The sequence below is a fragment of the Pseudopipra pipra genome, chromosome 5 (assembly GCF_036250125.1).
Source record: "Pseudopipra pipra isolate bDixPip1 chromosome 5, bDixPip1.hap1, whole genome shotgun sequence".
Classification (NCBI taxonomy): Eukaryota; Metazoa; Chordata; class Aves; order Passeriformes; family Pipridae; genus Pseudopipra; species Pseudopipra pipra.
The window spans coordinates 57,331,721-57,359,619 of NC_087553.1; the positions used below are offsets into that span (position 1 = coordinate 57,331,721).

The 27,899-nt window shown below is 36.5% G+C and overlaps 2 long non-coding RNA genes across 2 annotated transcripts; one reads left to right on the forward strand and one right to left on the reverse strand.

Moving 5' to 3' along the window:
• Window positions 1-264: 264 nt before the first annotated feature.
• LOC135414910 (uncharacterized) lies at window positions 265-3,781 on the reverse strand. Its single transcript, XR_010430892.1, has 2 exons — window positions 2,302-3,781; window positions 265-418 (listed from the first exon to the last, which is right to left on the reverse strand). It is a non-coding gene; the product is annotated as an uncharacterized LOC135414910 (long non-coding RNA).
• LOC135414909 (uncharacterized) lies at window positions 3,675-15,949 on the forward strand. The gene is made up of 2 exons (XR_010430891.1): window positions 3,675-3,918; window positions 15,699-15,949. It is a non-coding gene; the product is annotated as an uncharacterized LOC135414909 (long non-coding RNA).
• Window positions 15,950-27,899: the final 11,950 nt, after the last annotated feature.

The following is a 27,899-nucleotide window of genomic DNA, read 5'->3' on the forward strand; positions in this document are numbered from 1 at the left end:
TTTTAGATTACTGAGGCACTTTATAAACCAGACCTTTTTCCATAAGAAACCAGTGATAAGACACATAATTTTTTCTTTAGTTTTGATAACTAGAAGATACATTGTACTGATAAAAATATTCCGAGTGATCCTAGTAATGATCTCTTGGGATAAGTGTATTCATAGATATTTATTGTTGTTATAGAAGAACTTAATGTTGGTAGGAAAACCACTGAACAGACGAATTGTGGAGTAAACCCCCAGAACAAAAGACTGCCACACAGCTGGGAAAATCTGTGAAGTTGTTTTGTCCGTTAAGTAGTTAAACTTACAGATGTACGACAAAGTCAGCAATAAGCAATGAGCGAAGCTGTGAGGTGTGTGGTCCCTCCTTGTACCTAAGTTGATGTTGTCTTCTCCTTTTTGCCAGCTTTGTTAGCTAAACAAAACAAAAAATACCTAACCCTTGCCCCTCTCAAAAAAAAACAAAAACAAACCACAAACAAAACCCCCCAAAACCCCAAAAAAACTCAAACCCAAAAAACAGCACCGAAATCCCTTAGGGAGAAATGGAATAGCAGGAAGTACATATCTTAACACTAGTCCTTGTGCCCTCCAAAAAAGTTTTGTTTATTGAAGCCAGTCTTCTGTCCGCATAAGAACCTAACACTTTTTTTCTTATCTTTATTTTCAGTTTTTATAAATATTGATCTCATATGTCACTAGAGCTTTGTAAGAAACAAGTTACAAAGAATCTTTTCCAGGTATTTCAGAAACTCTTACCAAAGTGAAGAAGCCATGGGGCCTGAACAAGTCCCATGTAGCCCAAAGCACCAAACATTGCTCTCTGATCTTTAGGGCTCTGGGAAAGCTTTTAAGTAACAGAGCATCTGCTTCTTGTCTTTTCCTTACCATCTGAATCTTCACCCAAAAGCCTCAAACAACCCAAACCCTCAAGTGTATAGTTTAAGATAGAGATTATTCTTATCATGTGTGCTGCAGCCATAGGAAAGGAACAGACTTTATCACTAAAGAGCTCTTGGAGATATCACTCATGTTTTTGACATGCTTCCAGAAAAGTCAATGAGAATGTTTTCCTCTATCTACAGGAAGAGTATTTCTTTGAATACTTTCATGGGTTTTCAAGATGCAAGCAGGTACATGAAGAAAGTTTTTCACATGATTACAGAATCACAGAATATACTGAGTTGGAAAGTACCCACAAGGATCACCAAGTCCAACTCTTCAGTGAATGGCCAGTTTGGGAATTGAACCCATGACCTTGGTGTAATTAGGACCATGCTCTAACCAGCTGAGCTAATCATTAATTTATGTCCTGACTGTTCTTCCTATGGAAGTAATCTGTACATGAAAAAATATTTCCATGTGTTACTAAGCTTTCACCTGTTTCTTATAATCAGCAAAACACATAAAGGAAAATACTTGTTTGTCAGTTTAGCAGCTTCAAGTCTCATCCTGGAAACAATCCAAGGTGTTGTCTTTAAGGCTTTTTGTTCTTTCTTAAAAAGATGCTATTAAGACCTTAATTTTATTACCAGTGTCAAGATATTCACAGTATAACAGATTATAGGTCATTATTAAATTTTCAAATTATGCTCTTAAAATTACTATTCTTTTCTTGATGTACACTTGTATCAGGTGGTTATTGTATCTTTGTTTTTAGAGAGATTATATTTAAGAAAGAATTGGCTGATATGATAGCAGGTTACTGTTTGCTGATCCAGGAGCTTTCTCCCTCTCCTGTGTTTCTCTGATTCTTATACTCTGATTCAAAAAGACATTTCTCTATCTGAATAAATTTTTGGAATCTGTTCCCCAACCAGGGTCTGCAAGAAGCTCTGTATCTTAAACTAGGTGTCCCTGAGATATTGCCTAAGTCTGTATAAAGTCACATAGCACTAAAGCTGTGAATGTCCTCTGCTCTCTCTAAGGATACTAGGGCTTGGAAAACATGGATTTATATGTAACATCTTTGAGTATTACACTGTGCAGAGTATAACTTCATCAATTTTGCCTATGAGTGAAACTGGTGATAAAGTCTCAGAGAACAGGTAAATTTCTTCCTTCAACGCCCATTAGCTCCTGCCTTTGATGTCTTTTCTGAACTTCTTACATTGACTTCAATTGCAAATCTAGCTCATTATGTGCTTTGAGCCATTCACTTCAACAGAGTCTTTTGATTAACCAGAATCTAAGAATGTGACTCTCTGTGGTGTTCCCTAATTCATGGTAAGCATTAAGAACAACTTCACTGCCGTAAATGACAATGGATCAGACAAAGCTTTTATATACATCGCTTACCCACTCTTGCAGGCCTTGTTTGAAATGCCTAGAGCTTAATGAAATTCCAACACCAAGGCTTGTGTCACACTGTAAAGGGAGTATCAGGATGACTGCACAGATGTTCCTGCAACCCCTACAAAACCCAGGCCTTTACCACAGAGACAAATCCTCCTTAATGGATCCTATGCATAATAAATACAGACTTAATGATGAATATCTAAAATCACTTAGGGTGATAAGGCTATTTTTCATCATCTGCATGTTGTAAAGGGAGAAAATTGAGAGACATATGTCTTTAAACTACAGAGGGAAAACTGTTAAATTACTGTGTGAGCAGAATATATTCATGGTTTGTTTGCTTTTATAAATATTTGTTAACATCTGAACATCTTTGAAGATTGGACACTGGCAGTCATTCTAAATAAATAAACCTATTTATGATACAAAGGATGGTGTATGTAGTTTGATTTTTCTATCATATTGTGTTATAGTTACCTTTGAAGAATTTGGTCATCTAAGCGTCATAATAAAGTGTGAGAAAAGTTGGAGAATTTGAAAATTCCAGTCTGCTGCAAATGGTGAAATTTTTATTTTGACTGTAAGCAATCGATAAAATAGTTATATTAGTAATTGGATTAGAAATTGAAATATTTATATTGTGATAGAACAATTAAAATATTACTTCAAATTTATTTTATTTTAGGAGTGTGATGTCAATAATAGAATACCTACAAAAATGCTGGGAAAGATTGTGTTGTGACAGAAAGTGTCATATTCTATTATATTACTTTGACTTGACATAATGCACTAGTTGATGTGGTTTAACCATTACAATACCCTAAATTAGCATGAAACATTGCACAATTTGACTTTTTTGAACTAAAAATGTTTCACAAGGTCAAAATAAAATATATTAACACTACAGGAACATGCTACTTCTGCTACCTTTAAAAATTGCTCTGGTAAACACCTTCAATTTCATCAAATAATCATTTTCTAACAGACAGATCTTCCAACACAACTTTCTCTTGCAACTAATACGCATGTGAGGACCAACAGGTTAATGATACTCATCTCCTTTGTCTTTAGCCAAACAATACACCTTTACAGCAGCTGAGAATCTGTCCTAACTGTTCCTCTTCATCATCTTGTCAATGGATGCTTTTCCTTTTATCATGATGTTGGGAAATCTAGGTCAAACATCTGAGCTTTACAGTTTTGTTTGTGGTCACTCTGATCTCTGTCACAGTGAATTTCTTAGTCACAAGCCAGCTGCTGAGAAAACTGTCTGACACACTTATGGGTCTTACTTTGATGTCTGACATTTCCAGTTCCCCAGAGGAATGCAGTTGTCATGAGAGGTCGTAATCAGGGAGACTGAGACCATCCGTTAGGTTGCCAAGGCCAATCACATGCTGGCCTTTAAAGATCAGAACTGAAACATTGAGCTTCAATTGGATTCAGCTGAGAGCCAGCACTGAGAGTAGGGATGGGAGTGATGCACTTTTGATGGCCAGAGCTGCCAAACACTTACAGGTTGTTGCATTCTGCAAAACATGAAGATTTGGAAAGAGAGGGTGAAGAAAAAAGAAAAACAGGACTGGAAACATCTAATTTTATTCTAGTGAACTCACGGTACAGTAAAGCTGACTTTGAGGGATGGAGCCCTGTGGAGGGGGAGCAGGGACCACAGGGTAGCCCATGCAGGTTAGTTCACCAGGGTCTTCACCATCCAGAGCCTGTCCCACCCAGTCAGGAGTAGGAAAGCTGGGGGGGCACTGAGGCAGCCCCAGCCTCAAGAATAATGGGTGAGCTGAGGTTGAGGTTGGCTATGGAGACTGGCCCTACCACAGCGTTTCTGGGACAGGGACAGATGGCCTCAGGGGGCTGGAATAGGGTCCTGGGGCATGGGCAGGGTGGGGGGAACCATGAGCAGAGCTGGGCGGGGACAGTCAGGGCTCTTGATGGCCTCAGGATGCTAAGAGTACAGCGCTGTGATAGTGCAGATATCTCTGTTATTAATTGTAAAGATGGAGTTCAATCTTTATTACCTCATTATTGGAGGAGAAAATGAAGCTTTCAGTCAATGGCAAAACTTTTTCTTTTCCTTGCAAACTGACCTGAGTTACTTTGACAAATATTAGTGACAATGTAAAGAAGGCTTTCATTAGTACCATCTAGATGTCCTCAACAGAGGTACCCAAATACTCTAAGCAAAGTCCAAGGCTGGTCAAAAACCTCCAGGCACCCACACATGCGTTCTCCTCACAATTTCAAGTGAAACACAAATTAAGGCAGTACATGAGACAGCTACAAACTCCCCATCAGACTCTGAGGATTACCTGTGGTTGAAAGATCACCTTCTGGAGGCCACTGCTTAAAAAGAGAAGGTGGTAGTTTAACAAAATAAGGGTTCCTAGGGTGTACAGCAGTTGTGTATGAAGACATACAGAACTGGGAATTTGTTTGCTTTTCTTTTTAATAGTTTTATTAAAATACAAGAGATGATATCCAAGAGTGTGATCATATGATCTCTTAATGTCATAGAAAACAAAAGCAAGATTTCCAGGCAACCAGCCTAAACTGGTTTCTCATTTCAGTTGGTGGTAACTATAGACAAACTCATGTTCAGTGAAAGTGAACCTTTGTGTATTTATTTCCAGCAAGAGTAATTGAGCTTCATGCAGAGTAAGACTAGGGAGGCTGGCAAAATCCTCTTCACTATGCTACTACCCAAGAGACATGCTTTTACTTGTTGGATGCAGAACAGTTATCTCAGAGTAGAAAAATGTGCGTTATATTCTTGTACAACTTGTTTAAAGTTGTCCCTGTGTTTTAAAAGGGAAATATTGATCTATTTTAAACTTTCAAAATTAAGTTGACTTTAATGGCAGTAATTTTAGTGTCAGATAGAAAAAAAATTACTTTAAACAAGGTTTGAATACCTCTTAGTTGTCAATAATTTATGACTCATAACTGAAATATACTTCTATGTTTAATGCTCAGAATAAATATGGAATCCTTAACAAGAAAAAAGAAAAAATTTGAGGAGTGAATGGTACACACTGTTAATATGATACAAAGAACTTAGACCCTTGGGAACTATTTTTCAACCCTAAAAATACCAACAAGGCGGTATGATCTAAGAGATGTAAAAGCAAAATAAATCTAAGAGCTTGGAACTGACTTTCTAGTGTTCAAGAATATAAATTGCTGCTGCTTCTTGAGTTGACATTTATTTACCATTTTGCAGTATGAGAAAGAGCCTCAAGATTAGAACAGAGAAAATTAAATTATGTTCCTGTTCCTTTGGCTACTGGGAGGACTGTATTTTAAAGATTGCTTTAAAGGTACATGTCCACTTTTAAAAGCCAGTACCTCACTAAATGTAGTTCATTCTTAAATGAACTGTCATGGAATCACTCATCCAGAACTAAAGAAATCAACTAATTTTTTTACCTACTAAATAATTACTTAATCCTAAGAAGCATTTAGAAATATAAATAATATGTAGATGATGTTGTCACTTTGAGGGCTGATAAGAAGCTTCATATTAAACTCCGAAGTACAGTTTTCTCCAGCGAAGATGCTCAGGAGTTCCATATCTGAAGCAGCACTGTTTTAAATTAAGTGAGATTTCCCACAAATAGTGCTTTAATGAAACAAAGATAATTTACTGTGTTCTGGGTAGACTGAGTTTCCTGGCTACAAAGATTCATTACAACCGTTTACAAAGTTAATATCTTGAAGCATCTTTTATTAATACTGCTTTAGGTAGATTTTCTACTTAATATTTAAGCAAATGTTCTGACCAAGTAAATATTGTGTCTAAGCCAAAATAAGGGGAATGAGATTGTAATAAAATATGTGAGGTTCTTAAAAGGAGGTTTGCTCCATAGCTTTGAATTTATAATGGACATTTAGGTATTAAAACATTTATATCCAGGTTTCTGTCAGGCCTGTGAGAAATAACAGTTTTTATAGCTGTTTAACTGACAGTGATTGACCCAAAATACACTGCTTACTTTTATTCTGATACAAAATACATTTTCTTTCTTATGTGTCTTGCTGAATTTATTAATAGATTTTTTTCTTTTCTGTCAAGTTCTTATATTCTAAATTGCCCTTAGAGAAGACAGGCTGTGAGAGAAATATGTTAAAATTACCAAATAAAATGTGGCAGTGGAAAATATTAATTAAACTGACATCATAAAATTAGTATGAAAAATGAGTAATACAAAAAAAGCTGTGCAATATGAAGTCATTTTAGTGTTTTGAACAGGTATCAGTGCCATAAAATTCTAATTTCTAATAATAATATCATGAAGATTTAGAAAAAAAGGGTCACTGTAACAAGGAACTGCAGAAATTTATTTCTTCCATTATGTTACTATGTGTTGAAAACTGTGGTAATTCTGGACTGGAAGACTGGTTTGCCACTGAGAAGTGTGGTGTTTTAATTTAGTAGCTTATTTTTCTGGGAAAGGGAAGCCAGTCAGCAACTGCAACTCCTTCCTTCTCCCTAGCACAAAGGGAAGGACCTTTCCCCGCTGACATGCCGGGACAGGCATGCTTGCTGACACCCAGATGACTGACTGTAAGAAAACCTTTTTCAATGCCTTTCCCAGATATTCTCTGTGAGGGTGATTGCAGTCACACAGAGACTCCCTGAAATCACAGGAGCTTTCTGCAAGTCCAAATCTGTTCCTACTTAGTTTCCAAACCCATGTTTTATGTGAGAAGCACAACTTACACATCTCTGTAGCACACCTTAGCAAATGAGCTTTTCAGTGGACTAGGAGAGAGCACAATCACAGTTTTATCGTCTGTGTGTCAGAAAATGTTTTGATTTCGTACTTTACATTTCTGCCATACTTGGTGCTCATATAATAGAAGGTATAAAGCAAGGATAAGCAGAGGACATCAAGCAGATGTCTAATTTTGTTGATTGATGAAGAGGGTTTCTTGGGTAAGGCAGCTACTTAAGTTGCTCTGGAAGAGCAATTACCTTTGAGCTACAGTCATTCAAATGGGGCTGTAGTGCTAGATCACATAGGCAGTTTAGGAACAACAAGAAAAATTGCTGTGTCTGGAGCAGACTAAATTACCCTTCAGCCCAGAATCTCGTCTTTGATAGGAGCCATCTCTAGAAAAAGATCATAAGAAAAGACTCCATATGGAGTAGTGCTTCCTTTGATAAATGCCCTTGTTTTGGAGAAACTGTAGTGCAGGTATTTCCTGAGGAGAAAGCTGTTGCTGCATCTTTTGAATAACAGTCCTCAGCACACTTTTCATCCATGATTTGTGTAACTGTCTTTGCAAGCATTTATACTTTTGACATCCACAGCACCTCATGACAGTGAGTTCCGCAGGTTTATGTCCTGTGTGGGGAACTATGCTTCCTTTGTTCATTTCAAAGCTTCAGCTTATTTAACAATAAGGCATAAAACATAACCACAGATCAATGTAGCAGAGACACAGGGTTATAATGGAACCTCCTAAATACAACTGTGTAAGAATGAGGTAGAAACTTAGAATGTGATTAAGTGATTCTTGTAATTATAAATCATCTATTCGCTCCTAAATTAAAATCCCCAAGAAAAACAGGATCTGAAAATAAATTGAAGCATGTTGAACAAATGTATACCAGATGAAATATTTTCCTTGAGTGACCATATTGACCTCCCACCTAAGTTAAGAGCAAAAGTTTGATAACAGGCAGCCCAGAACTCTAAAATGCTCTTCCTTACTGATGCCATCCAACCTTATTTACCATTGTAGCAGTAGAAATATTTGAGTTCTTTGCAGATCTATGCATAATTGAGCTCTTTTCATTAGCCTGTTACTGGAGGCAAATGCTAATGAATCAATCTTACAAACCACATTTCCCCTCAAAGGTCTACCAAGCAAAGTTTTATAGTAGAGTATAAGTGTTTCCTCTCATGTATGTGAGTGTGAACTCTGAGACTGTCTGAATACATGCACTGGGCTGTTAAACCTCAAGATTTTTTTTCTTGTTAGAAGTAAAGAGGATGCAGCAACACTTGATACAGCAATATATTTGCATTAAAACAAATATCAATTATCATGGGGATTCCACTTTATGTGTTTGGTCAATTTATAACGAACACTTGTTAAATACTACAGCTTTTCCTGCAGCAATGCGAAAATTTCTTTTCACTTATGATCATGCAGCATTGAAATGACTCTGTAACCCTGCGTTTTCTGAGAGGTTAGCTTATGGTACTTATTTGCAGATTTGCCTTTAAATACAAAATTTTATAGTGGTCTATCCTTTCTTTTCACATTGGAAATCTGGAGCAGTTCTTGTATTAAACAGCACTGACTATTTAATTTGACAGGAAACTTAACAGAGTTTAACTGGACAGCTTTGGAAAAGGGAAATGAAAAGTAGGGGCTTTGTATGTGAGCTTCTCTTTTTTCAAATGCTTTCTGTCTCATACAGTTTAGACAGAGATAGAATTTTTTTTTTTAATTCACCCACTTGCATAAAATCATTGGTCAATTATTTTGGAACATCTCATTTACCTTAACTGAGACAAGTTCTCTATCTGTTTTTGTAATATGTGATTTGTATTAATTAGGACACTAGAAGTCCATCTGGCCATCTGCTTTGGACACTTTTTTCCCCCACGATGATAAATTAACAGAAAGTAGGAGAATATCTTTGACTTACTTTTAGCATCATGGAGACATTAAAATAGATATCAGCTATTGTATGTCACCACCCTTTGGCTACCATCAAATAGTGAGATGATAGGTGATGATACATTTCTTTGCCCTTTCCTTTCTTATGGAAAAAACAATGCTTTTATAGGGAACTATTTGTACTCTCTGGAAGGTAAAGAGAAGAGGAGGGGAAGACCTTATAAAGTTGAGTTACTTTGCATAGAAGGAGAGAAAGAAAGATTAAGAAGAAAGTATGACTCTTTAGTTTAGAGGTTACTTCTCTGCTTTCCATATACATTTTGCAGTCACTTGTTAAGTGTATCTTCCATGCTAAATTGAAATCAGGCTTTGTTCTTCTATGATGAGTGTAATAAGTGCATAGATATAATTATTTCTTCTTGTGTCTCCTCTCCTTTCTGAACCTATAAGTGTTCTCCAGACAATGAATTGAATTTTCTAGACAGAGATCTCCTAGCTCCTTCAAGTGATAAATCAAGGTAGCTTGGGCATTCTTTTGAAAACTGGAAGTTTACTGATTCAGAAAGGGTTTTTTTGGTTGCTTTTTTCTTTTTTTTTTTTTTTTTTTTACTTGCTTAGAAAAAGGTATATTTTCAAAAGCCTAGGTGAAGTTATTAGAACATAGTGAAAATGTCTGTGTATGGGTAGAAAAGACATCCCCTTTCTAGTTTTGAAGAGAATAAGTGAGCTCCCTCCCTAGTTTGCTGCTTAGAATCTTGTTTCTTTTAGAGCTTTCTTTCACAGAAATTGTTTGCCTGAGCTGTGAGCCTGAGTTAATAGTTTGTGTCTATTAATATTTTGAGCACCAGCTTCTTGGAACTCCATTACAGTCAAGCTGCTGCATTTTCAGGAACTTGACAGTATCATAATTCTCACACCTTAGACCTAGGCTTTTAAATTTGAATGTTCTTACTTTCTAATGGCACCGGTGACAAACCAAATCTTGCAACAGAAGCACTAAGTTATCAATTTCTTGGTGTCTGCTCACTCAGAAACTTTACACACAACTCACTGAGCTTCTTTGGCTTTGCATTTTCCAGTAGTTGGGGCAGCATAATGAAGGGTCTTACCTGTCAGCATTAGTTATGTTTTCATATTTATCACAACTGTGGTGATTTTCAAAGTGTAGCAATATTTATTAAAAAACTTATAAAATATTTAAGTTACCAACACTTTTATGTTAGCACAATTCATTAATTGCCCCAGGCACTTCAGGATAAACTGCCTAGGAAGTAATAAAGAAGTGCTAGTTTTTGAATTTTATTGAGGTTCATATAGAGTTATGGATACCTCTCTAAAAGGGGAGGGACAGGAGGGAGAAAAGCTTTAAGGGAGTTTGCAAACAAAAATATTTGTCTATCCTTTCCTGCTCTCTTCTGTATCTGATCTTAGTTTAATCCCTAAACATCTAGTGTGATTCGTCCCTATCATGTACAGTAATGGTTATCATAAAAACATATGCTACTTTAAGTGACAACATCTACAAACTTAAAGCCAAGGAGTTCTCATGTTTAAAGATAATGTGATTTTTCTGCCACATGCTAAGTACATCTAACAGACTTTCTATTAACATTTGAATCTATAGAGAGATTAGAAAGGTTTCCTTACAATTCTCAAAAGAATCTGAAATCTTAATTGGTTTAAATGTTTTCTAATTTTTTAAAAAATAAAAATGCATAGGAAAATATTGGTGCTGATGTTAACTAAATAAGGAAAAAGAATATGTCTAGCAAATATCTAGTCTGAACATGGTAACGAAAAGGTCTATTTTAGTTATCCACCGACACTATTAATTGTCAATTGTCATCTGCAAAGCATACTACGTTATGAGAGCCAAAGTTTGGAAACTTGCACTAGTTAAATTCAGATTCTTAATAACGTATCTTTTAGTAATGAGGATAACCAACCAGTGGCAGAAATTAGGAATGTGTTGTATTCTCCATCACTTGCAATCTTTAAATCAACACAGGATGGTGACCAGTGACAGGACCATGAGGGAATGGCCTGAAGCTGTGTCAGGGGAGCTTTACATTGATATTAGAAAAAGGCTTTTCACCCAGAGGGTGGTTAGGTACTGGAACAGGCTCCCCAGGGAAGTAGTCACAGCACCAAGCCTGACAGAGTTCAAGAAGTGTTTGGATGACTCTCTCAGGCACCTGGTGTGACTCTTAGGGATGGTCCTGTGCAGGGCTAAGAGCTGGACTTGGTGATTCTTGTGGGTCCCTTCCAACTCAGCATGTTCTGTGATTCTGTGAGATATGTCTTGCACAGAAATTATAGGAAGCTTCAGGTACATTGCAAGCCAGGCAAGTCAAAGTCCCTTATCTGTTTGTTCATTGGTAATCAGCTCCTGCTTCTGTTGATCTACAAACATGCACACATGAATACTGGTATTTATAAAAAGTGGGACAAAGATGCATTGTAGAGTGTGTTTATGGTCAAGACACTTTTTATCTTGACTATTCCTTAGGAGAGACTGACATACTATTCTTAAAAGACCCCCTGATTCCATTTATAGCATCAATGCCTAAATGAAGAGGTACCCAACAACAGAATAAGATTTTTAACTAGAAGGGTAGAGACAGAAGGGTAGGTGAATTGTGAGATCCACTGGAATCAACCATAAGTATTCCTGTGCTGTTCTGTGACTCAGTATGACCGTGAAATTCTTTTTGAAAAGAAGTATATGCGTTCACTGAACATTTTTAATTAAAGACTTGTACTTTTCAAAATTTTATCAAGAAAGGGAAAACAATATAATACTTACTGTGTTGATCATTGTCATTAGAATTATATTAATGATTAAATAAATTCTGCTGCTTTTCTAATTATATAATTCAAGAAGTTAAGGATGCATTTTTTGTCAAATATTTATTTGATACTGAATTCCCCTTCCTTTTTCTTAGCACTTTATGATGCTCCCTATTGCCAGCCAAATATGTAGTCCATACTAATAATAACTCTTTGTCTACCCATTAGTTAAAATTCTACTGCTACCGGACCTTTCTCTAGGGAGGATACTATTCAACAAAATCTGAAGCTACCTCATGTTAAAGAGATAATTCTACTCAATCTATCCACTTCAGTTCCCTCTATAAAACCAACAATATCCTAATAAGTAACACATGAGAATAGAAATCGAAATAAACATTTATGAATTTATCTGCAGCTGACAGCTTTATTAATCTCTGTAGCTGTTGTCATTTGATAAAGAACAGCATATAATAAAAATTCTGCAAATTACCTAATTAGGCATTCTGCAGCAGAAGCTCTGCTATTATAAGAACCAGTAATCAGGTAAAAGACCAAAACAATAACATTTGTCTTGGAAAGGAACAGCTCTGTGAGAATCTTCCTCATTTATGATGATCTAGCTACAATCAAGGAAAGAATAATGATTCACACTCAATGGCAATATTCTGGCATGTAGCTACTATTACTAACACATGAAGAAGAATCCTGATGTTTGACAGGAAATCCTTCTTCCAAAAATACCCTGGAGCACATTTGTTACAGTATGAACAGAAATATATCCTAGAATCTGAAAGCACTCTTCATCAGGATATCAAGCAGGACTTGGAGGGGTTACCAGACTGTCTTCATTCCTTTTTCTTTTGAAAGAGAGACCTAACTAATTTCAGTAGAGCTGAATCCATGAGAAAGCCTTTCAGTGCAATTCCTTCCAAACACTAATAATTCCTGAATCAGTTATGTATCTTGTCTAATGGGGTTGGTTTTTATGAGACTTTTCTCCCCTTATTCTGGGAAAAAAAAAAAAAAAAAGTTCTTGTGAAACTGTGACTAAAAATGTTCACTTCCTTCGGTTGATAATAAATGGAACCTAGGCTAAGTAGGTAACATTGCTAATACCTGATGTTGAGTGTGATGCCTAAAATGTGTTATGTGTCTGTGTTAAGTGGGAGTATACTATCAGTTACTGGTAGTAACTGTGGGGGTCCTGGTGGACACCTGGTTGAACACAGGCCAAAAATGTGCCCTTGCTGAAAAGAAAGATAATGGTATCCTAAGCTGCATGAGGAGTATTGCCAGTAGGCTGAAGGAAATGATTCTACCCCTTTATTCTGCGCTGGTGAGCCACACTTGGAATATTGTGTCCAGTTCTGAGCTCTCCAGTAGAAAAGAGGTATGGACATATTGGAGAGAGTCCAGTCATGTCCAAGCCACAAGGATGATGAAGGGATTAGAGCACCTCTCCTGTGAGGAAATGCTGAGAAAGCTGGGACCGTTTCACCTAGAGAAGAGAAGAGAAGGCTCAGGGGGAATCCTATGTAAATTTCTGAAGGGAGAGTGCAAAGAAGGCAGAGCCACACTTTTTTTCAGTGATGCCCAGTGACAGGACCACAGATAATAAGCTCCAACTATCTATTCTATTCTATTCTGTTCTATTCTATTCTAAACCTCTCCTATCCCATCCTATCCTAAACTGAAACACAGAAGTTCCATCTGAATATCAGGAAATGCTTTTTCGCTGAATGTGCTTGTTTGTAATCTGCTTGTTTTTCTTCAAGTGTGTGCTGTGAAGGAAGAGATTCACAGCACCTGAGGTAAGAGGAGAGAGGTAGGCTTTGCAGCCAAGCCCTCTCTTCCCCCCCCTTTTCTGCAGTGAAGCTGTAGAGGGGGGCTTTTTTTTCTTTCCCTCCACTGTAAGTGGAGGAGAGGCTCAGAATTGAAGCTGAGCCAAGAGACTGTGCCGTGGAAGTAGGCCTGGCGCTCGGGAGAAGAGTCCCAGGAGAAATTGGAGACGAGCCAAGAGCTGGAGAGTTGCCTGCCGAAGCTGACCGGGGGCAGCTGAGAACTGATGTGGAGGAATGAGGATTCCAGGACGTGGACACTTGATAAGCTACACTGCAGCAGCTTACGAACCGAGGTGGGACACCGAGAGGGAGAAATCACCAGCAGCAAGAGAGCAAGGACTCAAAGCCATCTTCTCGGACTTCATGAGGAGGAGAAACTACAACAAACAACTGCTGGAACTTGGTGAGGAGGCAGTGTTCAGGAGCCCAGAACACTCCCACAGCAAAAGACTGTGTTACATATCAGCCTTAAAGGCTGCTCCTGGACTAAAGTTAAAGTAGGGGCTGGAAAGGACTGACTGATAGTAATGTAATATATATATATATATATATATATGTATATAGTTGCCTTTAGTTTGTATAGTATTTATTTGTGTAAATAAATGTATATACTTCCCCCTTCCCCTACAGAAGCCTCTGGCCTGAAAGTTTCTCTCTGGTGTTAGGATAAATTGTTGAGAAGGGGTGGGGGAAGCCTAAAAATTGGATTTTAGATTTCTAATGTGGCTCAAACTGCCACAGGTGTAATTAAAGAACTTGCTAGAGAACTATGTAACAACGGCTACAGATTTGCTTGTTTGTTTTTTGTTCATATCAATTTGAAATGTTCAAGTAGTTAATTAATTAATATCTGAGTCTGTTTGATATTAAATACTCATTAGTCTTTCTCATGAGAAGTCCTTGGTTCTCCCTTTGGTCTCATTGATGTTATTACATCCCTTTAAGCAGAAGACAAACTGAATTGCTTGAGAGTCTGGATTAATAGGATGGATTGGTTTTATGTTCTCTAACATAATTTTCAGATGCAAGGCATTTCTTCATTCTACTTGAAATGCTTTGTTCACTGTTGTTATCTGACAATGCTAGAAAAGAACATTCATTACATGAAGCTGAAATGTTACAATTCAAAGATTCTTTTCTCCAACACACAAAAATGTTTTAATTTTTGTGTAGTATTCAGGACAAATAGTATGTGTTAATATCTTAGTATTTTATATAGAATTTTATTGATATTTATTTTTATTTCCTTCTTAATTGTAATATTATAATGCTCTGAATATTGCCGTTTTTCTTTTTAATTTTAGTTAGAGCTTTTGGCGGTTTCCTCTATGCCATAACATAGTAAAATGAGATATTAATCAGTAGACTTTTTAAAAAGAAAAGGTTTTCTTTTTTCTGGAGTATACTGTGTTCCTCTGTTTGCTTTAACGCTATTCTCTGAAAGTGTTAATGATGAACATATCTCTTTGGTTTTAAGTGCTTAATCTGTATATAATGTTAAAGCTTATGATAGCAAAGTACATTCTAGTGATTCTTTTCCAGAGCTTTCAGAGTATTCTCTATTTGTTCTATGAAAAAATAGCAGTTTTATTGCAGATAGAAGATGATATTAAACCCCATACAGATATTGAAGAAGAGACCATTTATATTATTTATACAATGAACTTGAGAATTTTAACTTTTCCAGTTTAGGCTACTAAATACATGTAAAGACATGAGTAATACCGTAGAGTTAAGAATGAATACAAGAAAAGTACTTTATTTTGTTTCTTATAGTGCATTTTGGTAAGAAAAGTGGATACAAAAATAATATACATAATCCTATGGACAACAGAAATTCAGGAAAATGTAATTAACACAGGTACTGGGTTTCTCATGGCTACCGCTACCTCAATTCATACATGCTTAATGGAAAAACAGAAAAGAAAATAAGCTGCATTACAAATATATAAGATCATCGTTTTGCATTGAAAAAAGCATCTGGAATTATATTTTTGGGGATTTGATACTGGTCAAAGTTTTCAAAACATTCATTTTAGCACATTCAGAAGTATTTTATATCTTCTGAATTTCTGTGGACATAGTTTCACGTACTTTGTTTCAATTATCTAGGTTTCTCCAGAACTGGAAACAAACACAGAGATATCCTTTCACAACAGTCAAGCTTCAATTTGGTATTTCTGAAAAGATGAATTCTACTTTGAAGATATGTGAGCTACTGACTTTGAAGATCTTCTGTTAACTGTTGACTTTCTTCACTTGGACAATACATCCAGAGAAGCAAACCCTACCCCAGCAACGTATACGAAGTGACCATGTATTTTTATTCAGCTACACATCTGCATAAAATTTAGTTTGAGAAATCCCTTTGTGTTCTCTATTGCTGCTGGGATTTTTGAGTCCAAAATAATGAAATGCTATGAGTAGAAAGGCTGGAGTTTTTTTTGAAAACATTTGCCAACATTAAAAACAATACAAAAAAAGATGAGATCTAGGCAAAAATAAAATCTTAAAATATTTTTTCATACTCTTGGACAGTAAAATGAGTACAAATGGCACTAGTAAAGCCTGCAAATTTGGTATTTAGTAATGATAATTTTACAATGCAAAACATAAGTATAATTTATGAATAAATGAAAAGACCAAGATGTTGTATATTATTTCTTATTTCTCATTTTTCTTCCTTTTGATAATTTCACCTCTCCAAAGTTCTGTATTTTTAAATGCTTAATCTAAGGAAGTGTGTACCCAAAGTAGTTCTTATCCAATGTAATGCACTATATATGAGAAATATAAAATAAACTAAATGTTCCTTTAGAAAGTGTTATTTGACATTTATGCAGTAAAAATGTATTTGAATCTGACTTTCCCAAAGGCTATTCTTACTGTAATAACTTGGTAATGTTTTGGAGCCAGAATGAGTCATCCTTTTTTTTTTTTTGTTTCCAAATCTGTTTCCACAGTTTTTCATGCATTTCTCTCTGATATAAATGTGGACCTCTATTTCAAGCTTAGTTTAGTTAAAATCTTAAATGTATTGGATGATTGATTGGCTTACTGGACTGAAGTCTACCATGAAAATTGGCATGACCTGACCTTGTAATGTTCCATCCCTCTGCCCTGTCATAGCAATTTGAATGAGACCCATATTTTAATAACCATTTATACTGTTCCCAAATTCCAAGCCCAGTCAGCTTGGCTATGGCCTTTACAATTACAAGTTGAATTGCTTCCTTCTGCTAAGGAATGGCTTTTACGCTACACTATAACCTGATATAGGTTTTGCTGTATTTCCTTGCCTTTCAGATTAAGAGTGAGAAAAACACATATCACATCAATTATAACTTTATTCTTCTCCTATCCCTCCTCCTCCCATCTTATACTTTATGGTTTGATTGTTACTCTGTTGGTGTCTGGGCTGGTAGCAAAGTTAAATGTTCCAGATTCTGCCTCTCCCTTTCTCGTGCATAGCACTAACACAGAGCTTCTATTTCTCCAGTGTCTTCCACAAAGGTTTTAAGCCAAAATTAATAGCAAACTGGGAAGAAAGCCACCAATTTCCTTTGGTTTTGAAAGCACTGAGAGAAATTACTGAACATAAATTTTAATTCTGATTCCTTCCTATCAAGGAATTGTGTGTTAGCTATAAGAAGGTTGAAAGAAAATTGCTGCCTATAACAAATATTTCTTCTATTAATATATCTTTTTTGCAGTGTCTTCCTTTCAGATAGACCCACTTAGACAGCTCCTGTGAAAAAAGGCTGGAGCTGCCCCTTGGACAGCCAATTCCAACTGGCTTCAATGAAGCCAGTGCAGGGCACAGATGAGCCCACTGGCAATGATAGTAGTGCTTCTTGGAAAAATGTATTTCAGCAAAGGCAGAAAACACCACACAGGCAGAGAAAGACGGAACAAAAATAGTGAGAAACAACAGAAGGAACAGAAAAAAAGGAGGCCAAATTCCATGCAAAGGCAGATATTACTTGTAGCCTGTGGGGGACCTGCACTGGAGGAAGCTTATCTTAGTCCAGCTATCTTTCTTTATAAGAAAATACCAACATGAGTCAACCTGAAGTATTTTATTATTCACATATGTCTAGTGAACAGGATTGAAAAGCATGAGGGAGAACACAAATTTCGTGGGATCTGAAAGGAACATATTGTAAAAAGAGAGTAGTGAAAAGTCTGACAATTCCCAATGCTCAGAGCAACAAAAATAATGGAATGAAATGGTAGTTCCTGTATCATATAATCATTATCAGCTCTATATGGGTGCTGTGTGAACTTCCAGAAAGCTGGATCCCCTTCTGAAAACTCTAGACATGCTGAAACAGTGTCCACACAACAGCTTCTGTTTGTACAGGGTGGACTAGTTAATCAGCAGATGTCTCATGAACAAAGGAAACTAAGAAGAGACTAAACTATCAGTTTTTCTGAAGAAAACTTTCTTGAAAACGTTCCCACTATGTTGGAGTTATTATATCTTTGAGTTACTGACCTTCTAGGTTCTATGTAATGCATCCTCTGACTTGTGTTTGAGCTGACTCCTGGAAATAAGGTTGATTATTTATATCACTTCTGAGTTAGGACAAGTAAAACTTTGACCTCTGCAGAAATAATGCATACATTTGAGTATTTCTTATTTCCCACCCTGCCACGGTACAACACGTTGTTTATTTCTCTCCAGATCACATTAGAATGAAATGTGCCATGAAGCACATAATGAAATGCCACATGTTGACCCTAGCAGTAATGGATACAACTGAGAATTTCAGCAGAAATGTCCTTGCTCAAACCAGAGCTGGTGCCTTGAAATATTAAGAAAAATTGCCTCATAAAAAATTAAACCAAAAGGGAAAACATAACTTAAAAATAAAATTCCAAATTCAAATTCAAATAGAAGAGTTCCAGTAAGCCTCTCTGTAATACCTCTGAACCCAATTTCTTGAAAAATTAAGGAAACATAATTAAGAGGAACCCAGAAGATACTACATTTTGGTTTCTAAAGTAAAACTGAATTCAGCTCAGGAGTGTATTTGTAAGAAGAGACATGAAAGTAAAGTTTAAGACTTCATAACAAAACAAGACAGGAGGTGGGAGACATTGGAAAGTACAAGGTTATTACGAAGTTGCCAGCTAAGATTACAGTCATGGATGTATGAATAAAAATAAGCTTCTAGTAGGAAAAAATATAAATAATGCAATTTAATTGAAATAGTTGATCATCCCATGGAATTATATTAGCTAAAACCTTGTAAGTTATTAAAAAACTTATCACATTTAAGAAAAAACCTGAAACTGCAAAGCTTTTTGGAGAAATTTTTTCTGCAAAGATGAGATCCTGAGCTTCACAATGACAGAAGTCCTGTTGTCACAAGTTGTGACTATCACATGTGCCAACACAAATTTAGATCAGTTAACATAACATTAAATTAAAGTAGACAATAAACTATGTGTAGAAGTGGATCTTGATGACAGAGTGTGGTTTCTGGCTTACAAACCAATGCTCAGAAGTTTATTGGAACTGTAATTCTCCAGAAAGAAGGGCCAGCTAACTGTTTAGGCTATTAACCTGCATGAATAAAGTGAAAATGCTTTAGAGGAAGTCCTCTGCAAACATCTCAGGATTGTACATAGGTGGCACAAGTTTACAGGATGTAGAGAAGAGACTATTTTAGAGAATGTTGGCGTGGGCTTCCTTGCTGAGCATCAAGGGGTGAGAGAGGAGCTGAAACGTAGTAGTCACAATTCATTTCATCACAGAACCGCTTTATGGTGTAACATAATCCAATATAATGTGGTATGACTCCAGTGCTATCAGTGAAGAAATTAGTACAAGGGTTCCAAAAGAACATGGGGAAACACTTCTATTAATAAACCCAACTAAATATGATGATACGAATGGATCCTCTGCTTCTAACGATATTATCTGTTGATCAGATCTGAGGACAAATTTTATAGAAACATATGACAGGATTTCTTCATACAGTTGTTATCAGCAGTATTTTATGAACCAAGATACTGTCAGAGATCACATTTTATACTCTATAAAAAGGAACATTCTGGATAAGTAAATGAATGAATAATAAAGTAAGAAAGCATAGTCATATTTTTAACAGTACTTTTCTTGATCTCACTCTTACGTGAGTCTGGCATCAAAATTAAATGTAGAAAAAAAATTTTATTTAACTGAAAAAGTGAGTTTATTACCAGAAATGTTAATATTTTAGAGGGGTGTCATCCCTCTTGCTTTACAACCAATCTTCAAATTTTTATGTCTTGACTCTTATATAAACTGTTCTCCTAATGCAAAAGTTTATATTAGAAAAAATACAATTAGAATATATTTTTTAAAAGTATGCAATTTATTGTCTATTTTAAAAGTCACAAAACTGTCAGTACTGTATCCCAGTTTTTTTATTGTACAGTTGTGTAGTCCATTGTCTAATTTGTTAAATTATAAGAGAAACATATGAACAATGATTACAAATATCAAACTTGATTAAATTAAGAAGTTTATATTATATCACCCAAACCTAGTAAATTAAAAACATATATATGTTAGGTGTCCTAGTTTCCATGGATTTATGTTACATTTTCCTGGATTTTTCTTATATTTTTGTTTCTGTAGAGTTCAATGTTTGTTCCTGTGAAAACTTAAACTGCATTATTTTTTTACTGATTTGCATCTGCCTACGAGTGATGAATGTTTGCATCTTTGTGTCTGGCTTTTGGTACTGAGAGATACGAAAAAAAAGCCTTTTGGATAACTGACTAAACAGCCCTAAGGTGGGGGGTTTTTGTGTGTTTCCTTTTGTAAGGCAAACCATATTTTTCAGGAGAAAAATAACTTCTTTTTGATCACTGTTTGAGTTGTGCCAGATCAAGAATCCCCATTTTGCACCTCAGATGCATTATACATATGTTGCCAGTGAGATCACTCAGTAGTAAGTGTTCCCCAGCAAGACTAAGGAACCACAATATCGCTTTTACTAATATAAGCAACATTGATTTTTTCGCACTAATTTTATATCATAATGGAATTATTTTGTCTTGTTCTTGTCTTCTACAGGTAAGATCACTCTCTTCCAAAATCTTTGAAATAAAAAAAAGACCAACAAAAAAATCCAAACCCACTAAATTTTTATGTTTTCCAACACTCATGACAGGGAGTATGTTAGTCTTTCTCAAAACTCACTCAATACTTACTTAACTCTTCTGAGTTATTCATAGCTAATAAAATTGTTATACCTGAGGAGAGAGAAAAAATTCTATACTTTTCAGGTGACTAGAACTGTAAACATTCACTAAGTGCCATTATAAATATACGTGAGACAAATACTCCATTTTTTTATAATATAGATTACAGTCATGACTCAAACTTCCTTGGGCCAGACACATGCTATTGTTGGTAAACAACCATGAGCTGTGTTATCTGTGGTCCTGGGCAAACACAGCAAAGGTCTTATAATATTGGTTACTCCTAAACTGCTTATAACATCTCCAACAGGAGTGTAAATGATCCCATCATAGGTTTGATGGGAATAGGCTTTTGCTATATGTAAAAGCAACAAGTCAAGCTGACTAAAAATTCAACTGCAGGTAAAAAAGTACAGTGTAATTATGTTCCTGTGTAAAAAATAGAAGGGAAATTATGTATATGAAAAAAAGAATAATAACCTATATATTTATTTCAGAGAGAAGAGGATTAGAGAAATCCCTCTTCAGATGTTATATGCGCTTCTACAAGCTCTATTAATGGGACTGTTGACTTGCTAAAACTGACATGCTGGAGTCCTCCCTGTAGCAGACCTCTACCACCTCCCTCCAGTGACTCACTGGGCGCCTGCAGCACTGTGCTCAGCCCCTCTTGCAGCACAGCCCTGCTGGCACTGCTCCTGGCAGCCAGCTTGGACAAGGGCTGGGTGTCCTGTGGAGGGGCTCCAAGGTGAAGCCAGTTAAGTCAGTTGCAGTCTGTTGTCACACCTGACACCTGGTAAATCAGGATTTATTTTTTGCGTCTCACACCAAAGGATAAACTTACCAGTGGAAAAACAGTGGTGGTTAATTTTCCAGAAAGAGTAGAATACTGCCTTATCAGCAGTCAGTTGCTACAATACGTGAAGTGGTAGCCAGAACTGGGTGATTCTTGTTACAAGGACTTCACTGAAAGTACTCTTGCTCCCAAACATAGCCTGACTTAAAAGTACAGACTTGTATACGCTTACCTTCTGTGCTGTGCTTGAGCTGGGCATATGAACAAAATGGAAAAATTATTTGAATAACTTCAGTAATTTAAAAAAAAAACTTCAACATCAATTTAGAGTGTAAACCACAGCTTCTGATGTCGACTGAAACCTTGATACATACACACACACAAATTCCTTTTGACAGAAGTCAGCTTTGAATGCAACCTGTACCCCACAGAGAGCAATATTTCGCAATGTATAAACTACAGGAAACTGAAAATAAATAAAATATTTTCACAGAATATTATTTATGGACTACAATAATAAAAGGTTTCCTCTTGTCTTAAATCAAGGACCCATATTCTATGGTTGCTTTATACAGTGTATTGGGTTTTGTTAGCCAGGGGGGCTACGGGGACTGCTTCTGTGAGAAGCTGCTGGAAGCTTCCTCTATGTCTGTCAGAGTCAATGCCAGCCGGCTCCAGGACGGACCCTCTGCTGGACGAGGTTGAGCCAGTCAGGAATGACAGTGTCACCTCTGGGATAACATTTTAAAGAAAGAGAAAAAATTTGTTGCACAAATGAAAATTGTACCCAAGGAAGAGCTAAGGGAGAGCATGTGAACAACTCTGCAGACACCAAGGTCAGTGGAGAAGGAGGAGGAGGAGGTGCTCCAGGTGCCAGAGCTGAGGTTCCCCTGCAGCCTGTGGTGCAGACCATGGTGAGGCAGCTGTGCCCCGGCAGCCCATGGAGGACCATGGGAGTGCAGAGATCCACCTGCAGCCTGTGGAGGAGCCCATTCCAAAGCAGATGGATTCCCGAAGGAGGCTGTGAACCCGTGGGAAACCTGTGCTGGAGCAGGGTCCTGGTAGGGAGCTGCAGAACTATGAAGAGAGGAATACACACTGGAGTGGCCTGTGCCTGAAGGACTGCACCCCATGGAAGAGTGACCTACATTGGAGTAGTTTGTGGAAAACTGTTGCCCATGGGATGGACTCACGTTGAAGAAGCTCACGGACTGTCTCCTGTGGGAAAGACCTCATGCTTAGAGCAGGGGAAGGACTCTTCTCCCTGAGCAGCAATAGGAACAACCTGTGATGAACTCAGCATAACCCCCATTCCCTGTCTCCTTGCACTTCTGTGGGGGAGGGGGTAGAGCTTGGGAAGGAGGGAGGGGTGGGGGAAAGGTGTTTTTAAGATTATTTTACTTCTCATTATCCTGCTCTGGTTTTGTTAATAATAAATTCAATTAATGTCCCCAATTCAAGTCCGTTTTGCCCTTGATGGTATTCAGTAAGTGATCTCTGCTAGTCCTTAATTCATGAACCTTCAACATATTTCCCTCCCCCGTCCACTTCTGGAGGGGAATGATAGAGCAGCTTTGGTGGGTTTTGGCATTTAGCCAATGTCAACCCACTACATACAGTATTAAGACTTCTCCTTCCTTAAAAATAAGTTTCCAGTAAGGTTGTTATCTCAGCTACATTACATGAACATAGGATTTTCTTTTTCTTTGTCAATAAATGTGTTTCTTTAAATGTTATTGTTCAGGCTAAATGCATATTTATTCCTGAATAGCAGTTATTGTCATAGCATAGTAATTATATTGGAAAATTTCAAAGCTATATGCAACAGCCAAAGGTTTCTTTCTCTTGAAATGTCTGCATTTCACAGTAGCTTGTAAATTTTAAAGACATAGACTTATTCAATGTTAAGTTTTATTTTTACCCCATCTGTTTCCCCTTCTTTCACCTCCCTGTTCTAATGAATTTGCTCTTTCAGAACATACACTTCTAAAATGGTGTACACCTTCAAATCCTAGAAAAGTCAATGCCAGTCTTTGCAGGTCATTTTAACTTCTCTCTGAATTAAACACATTTCAGTGTCAAAGCAAAACTTTAAACAAAATAACAAACAGCAAAGGCAGCATGTGGTTGATTAAATTTACTTTGGTCTCCTTGCAATTCTGTAAAAGGGCCAGTTACTTATAGAATGTGAGCATTTCAGTATGGAAGGACAATATGAAGTCTGCTGTCCCACCATTTCATGGTGGAATACATATATTACAGTTCTGGCTCCCAGAAATTTTAGTTTCTTCAAAACAAGCAGGTGGTTAATATTTAGGGATCTGTAGTTTTCTTTGCTGATTAAGAAATGACTCTAAAAATGACCAGTACTGCAGGCTATAAAGCCTCATCCAGTGAGTTGCCAAGTGTCTTCAGTTGATGCTGAATTCATTATCATTTAGGAGTGTTTAACATGTCCCTGTCTGCACTTGCAGCCACGAATTGCATCGGAAAAATCTTTCTGAATGACCAACAACTCGTCTTAATTTACCAGAACCACTCGGGCACCGTGCTAATCTCATTTAATGCACATTGGAAAGTTACTGGCTTTTGTGGGTTGCTCAAGATTTCTCATGCTTATGTTATCCAGCCTGTGTTCATTTATCTTGTTGAGCACTACATTTCAGTAAGTAGACTTCTTAATTCTGGGATCTTTATTCTATTCTTTTTCCCCGTCCTTGTTCCATGTCTTTATTCATCAAGAAAGGAAGTTTTGTATTCTTTTTCAAGGTTCTGAATTTTCTGTTTCCCCAGCCTTTTACCTAATCCCTTCAATTTTTCTTCTTCTTTCTTCTGCTTTATATACTTATCACATCCTCTTTGCTGCTGACATACCAACAGACTATCCTGCACTTGCTCATCTAGGCATGTTCCCATGAAGCTTATCTCTTTCTGCCACTCTCAACCTAAAGACTCTTACCTTCCTGCTATCGCCTTCTTTTTCTTGCACACACTCTGAGATTCAGTCCAATAGCTCCTTATGTGCAAAGATAAGCTACAAAATTGTTGCTAGAAGTACAAAAAGAAAAGGAAAAAAAAACAACCAACCCAAAAGAACTCATCTTTTGACAGGTTTTGCACCATGTCAGACTTCTATCCTGTGCATTGTTGCCATTAGCATTCTTTTCTGAACAGTAAGAAAGGACAATGTTAGGTGGAAGCATTATAGAAATGTCACAGAACATTGTAAAAAGAGGACTAATTAGAGTCAAATGAGAAATTTGAGCTATTTTTATTAACCAATTGAATAGTTTTATGGTTCAAGTGAACTGAGTAGATAAGGGAAATATTTTAAATCTCATCCATGTGGAACTCAGTGAAGTGATAGAAATTGTGTTACTTGAGGGAATGGCTAGCAAAGATGGAGATGTCAAATAGAAAAAAAGTGGAAAAAATTAGCTGAAGTGGGAACTAGAATAGTAGAATGCCTTGTTTATGATAACAAATAAGAGTTGTACATTAGGCCAGTTATACTAACAATTATTTGTTTAAGTCATCTTTTGAACATAGTATTATATTAAACAATCAGAATATGAAAAAGGGTGCAGCAGTTTGATGCAGCTATCAAAAAGCCAAATGCAATCTTTGGGGTATTTCAAATATTCCAAGGACTGTTTTCCAAGTATTTCTATTATATGTAAGTAAGAATTTACTTAAGGAGATAGGGACAAGTTGCCAAACTGCTGTACTAAAAGTTGATGAGCCAAGTTGAAGAAAGATTAAAGGATAGAAGCAATATAGCTTGACTGATGAAGCAGAGAACATCTCTCTTGCTAGAACATGCTAAAAGGGCTTGTTCTGCTAAACCTTCAGTGAAGGCTGAAATAGAACATGATCACTCTTTTCTCATAAGAATTTTAAGGTCCACACATCTGGGCAATGTGAAGAGAACCACGTTTGTATGAAAACAAATGACATATACTAATCAAGGATAAATATATGGTAGAAGTATTAGTATGTTTTAATTACTACTGTAAAAAGAAGAAGAAAGGCTTAGAAGCAATTGATTTTAAGATGAAGTTTACTTTATTTCTGCACAGGCTTTTGTAACATGATAGGGAACAGTATTTGCTGACCTTAGAGGTCCCGTCCAGTTCAATATCTTCATGGCTTTTGTAAGCTAATATGATACTGATTCTTCACCCCAAAACTGTAGATTTATTTCTCTTACTGCAGATTAGAGACATGATAGATTAGCTCCAACTGTTGATCCAGTTTTTATTGCATCACCAGTTTTATTGAGGCAAAAACTGAAGTGTGAGCTAAACTCCGAACATGGCCTATTGTTCAAAGTGCATTATACTTTAAATACAATGTCCACTGTGTCTTAGGAACAAAGTAGAATATTTCCACTAGCCTGTATAAGCAGCATATTTGGACATATACTTAAACCTTGCCTTCTACAGAAAATTGTCAAGGGAGAAAAGTAACAGGAAAACAGCTTAGTCTCAGAGCATAAGAGTTACAGTTGCAGCCATATAAACAAAATGTTAATTGAATGCAATATAACTCTATAGTAAAATATTTGAGGATAAACAGTTCTATATTCTTAAACATCATAATATCCTTAATTCTTCTTTATAAATTCTTATATTCTGAGAACTTTGTTCAAAATAGAAATTACTAGTTAGCTGCAAAGTATAAGACAGTTCTTAAATTTGAGGGGTGATGCTGGATAGACTGAATCTCTGTGGGAATGAAAATACAAATATAATGAATATATGTATACTTATAATCAGAGAAGTTATTCTTTTTGACAAAAACATTCTAATTTTACAATAGATTTTTTATCTTATTTGGTTTGAGTTGAAAATATTTGTTTGTCATTCTGAAAAGAGATATTGCTTAATACAGTGATTTCTTACAACACCATGATTAGGAATGAAAACATTCTTTTTGTAAAAGAAGGGAAAAATACATATGTGCCATTTCAAAGAGATATTTTCTTGAGCTGCATCACATCTTATCCAGATATGGATGCTGTGGAAGGACCTATTTGGACCTTTTGCATTGCCACTCTTCCCTAGAGGTGACATGATTAACATTTCATAAGTGAAATGTAGTGGTACTTTTTGTTAGACATTTGGCATCATGGAGCCAGAGAGGATCTACAGTGATGTTGTGGAAATACAAATGGTGTCAATACAATGGGAAGGCAGGGTAAAATGTGGAACAATGAAGGGTAGGGAGAGAGCTATATTGCTTTTTATCCCTTAACATGTTCACACTAGAAAAATAATTTCTTTGACTGATGATCTGTCTAAAATTGCTTACAAAAGGAAAAAAATCTTCTGAGTTGACTTTACATACATCTCACATTAATCTCACCTAGCTGATGTTCTGAAAAAGTATCTTGTTCAGTCTCAATCCACGATGAATTCCCATGGTTCTAGGTGGGTCATAGTTCTTCTTGATATTTTTTAGCAGGAAAAATGAAAGGATGAGGACTTACAGTTGTAGGATTTTCTAAAGACATGTCAGTGCCATTTAAACATGCTAAACATGCTTTCATTCAAATGAACTTCCTCAGAAATAAGAAGCTTTGTAAAACATGTTGTCTTGGTGTGGGGTCCAGGCTATCAGGGACCCGTTTCTGTTGTCTAGATCCTATTCAATAGCAAACTCTCTGGCTATAGTATGATAACCACATTATCTATTTGCAGAAGTGCTTCTGTAGCTGAATACACCAGTGACTTCAAGAGTCTCAGCTATTTTCCTGATGAGGCCAGGCAAATGTTAAGGAAAAAACAGATTATGTCCCTTATTTATGTTCTGTGAAATCTTTCTGAAGATGTCAATTGCAAACAAGTACAATATGTTGTGAACCATATAAGCACTTCATAGAGCATTAGAACATAGACTATTTAGATCACGTATCTGAGTACAAACAAGGACTGTTAGGACTGTTTTGTGTACTGAATTCTCTGCAATTCCTGTCTGGACAAAGTATTTCTTTTTTTCAGAACCACTTACTATTTCTGGCTCTTTTGTAGTCTTGTAGGGATCTGTCTTCTGCTAAGGTTACCTGATTTGCACCCTTCCTATAAATTGCAGTTGAGCAGCATCACATCAGAGGAGAATAGGGAATGGCATTTTATCCTCTCTGGAGTTGTGTATTGTCAGGTCAAGGTTGAAGTGTGCCAGAGGGAAAATGTATCTGATTGCTGCTTGCACTTTGTTTTCTTTGTGACTATATAAAAGGACTTCAGTCTCCAGAGATATAATTACAGCAATTTACACAGACACTAAATCTGTGCACATGGATCTGGTATACTAAA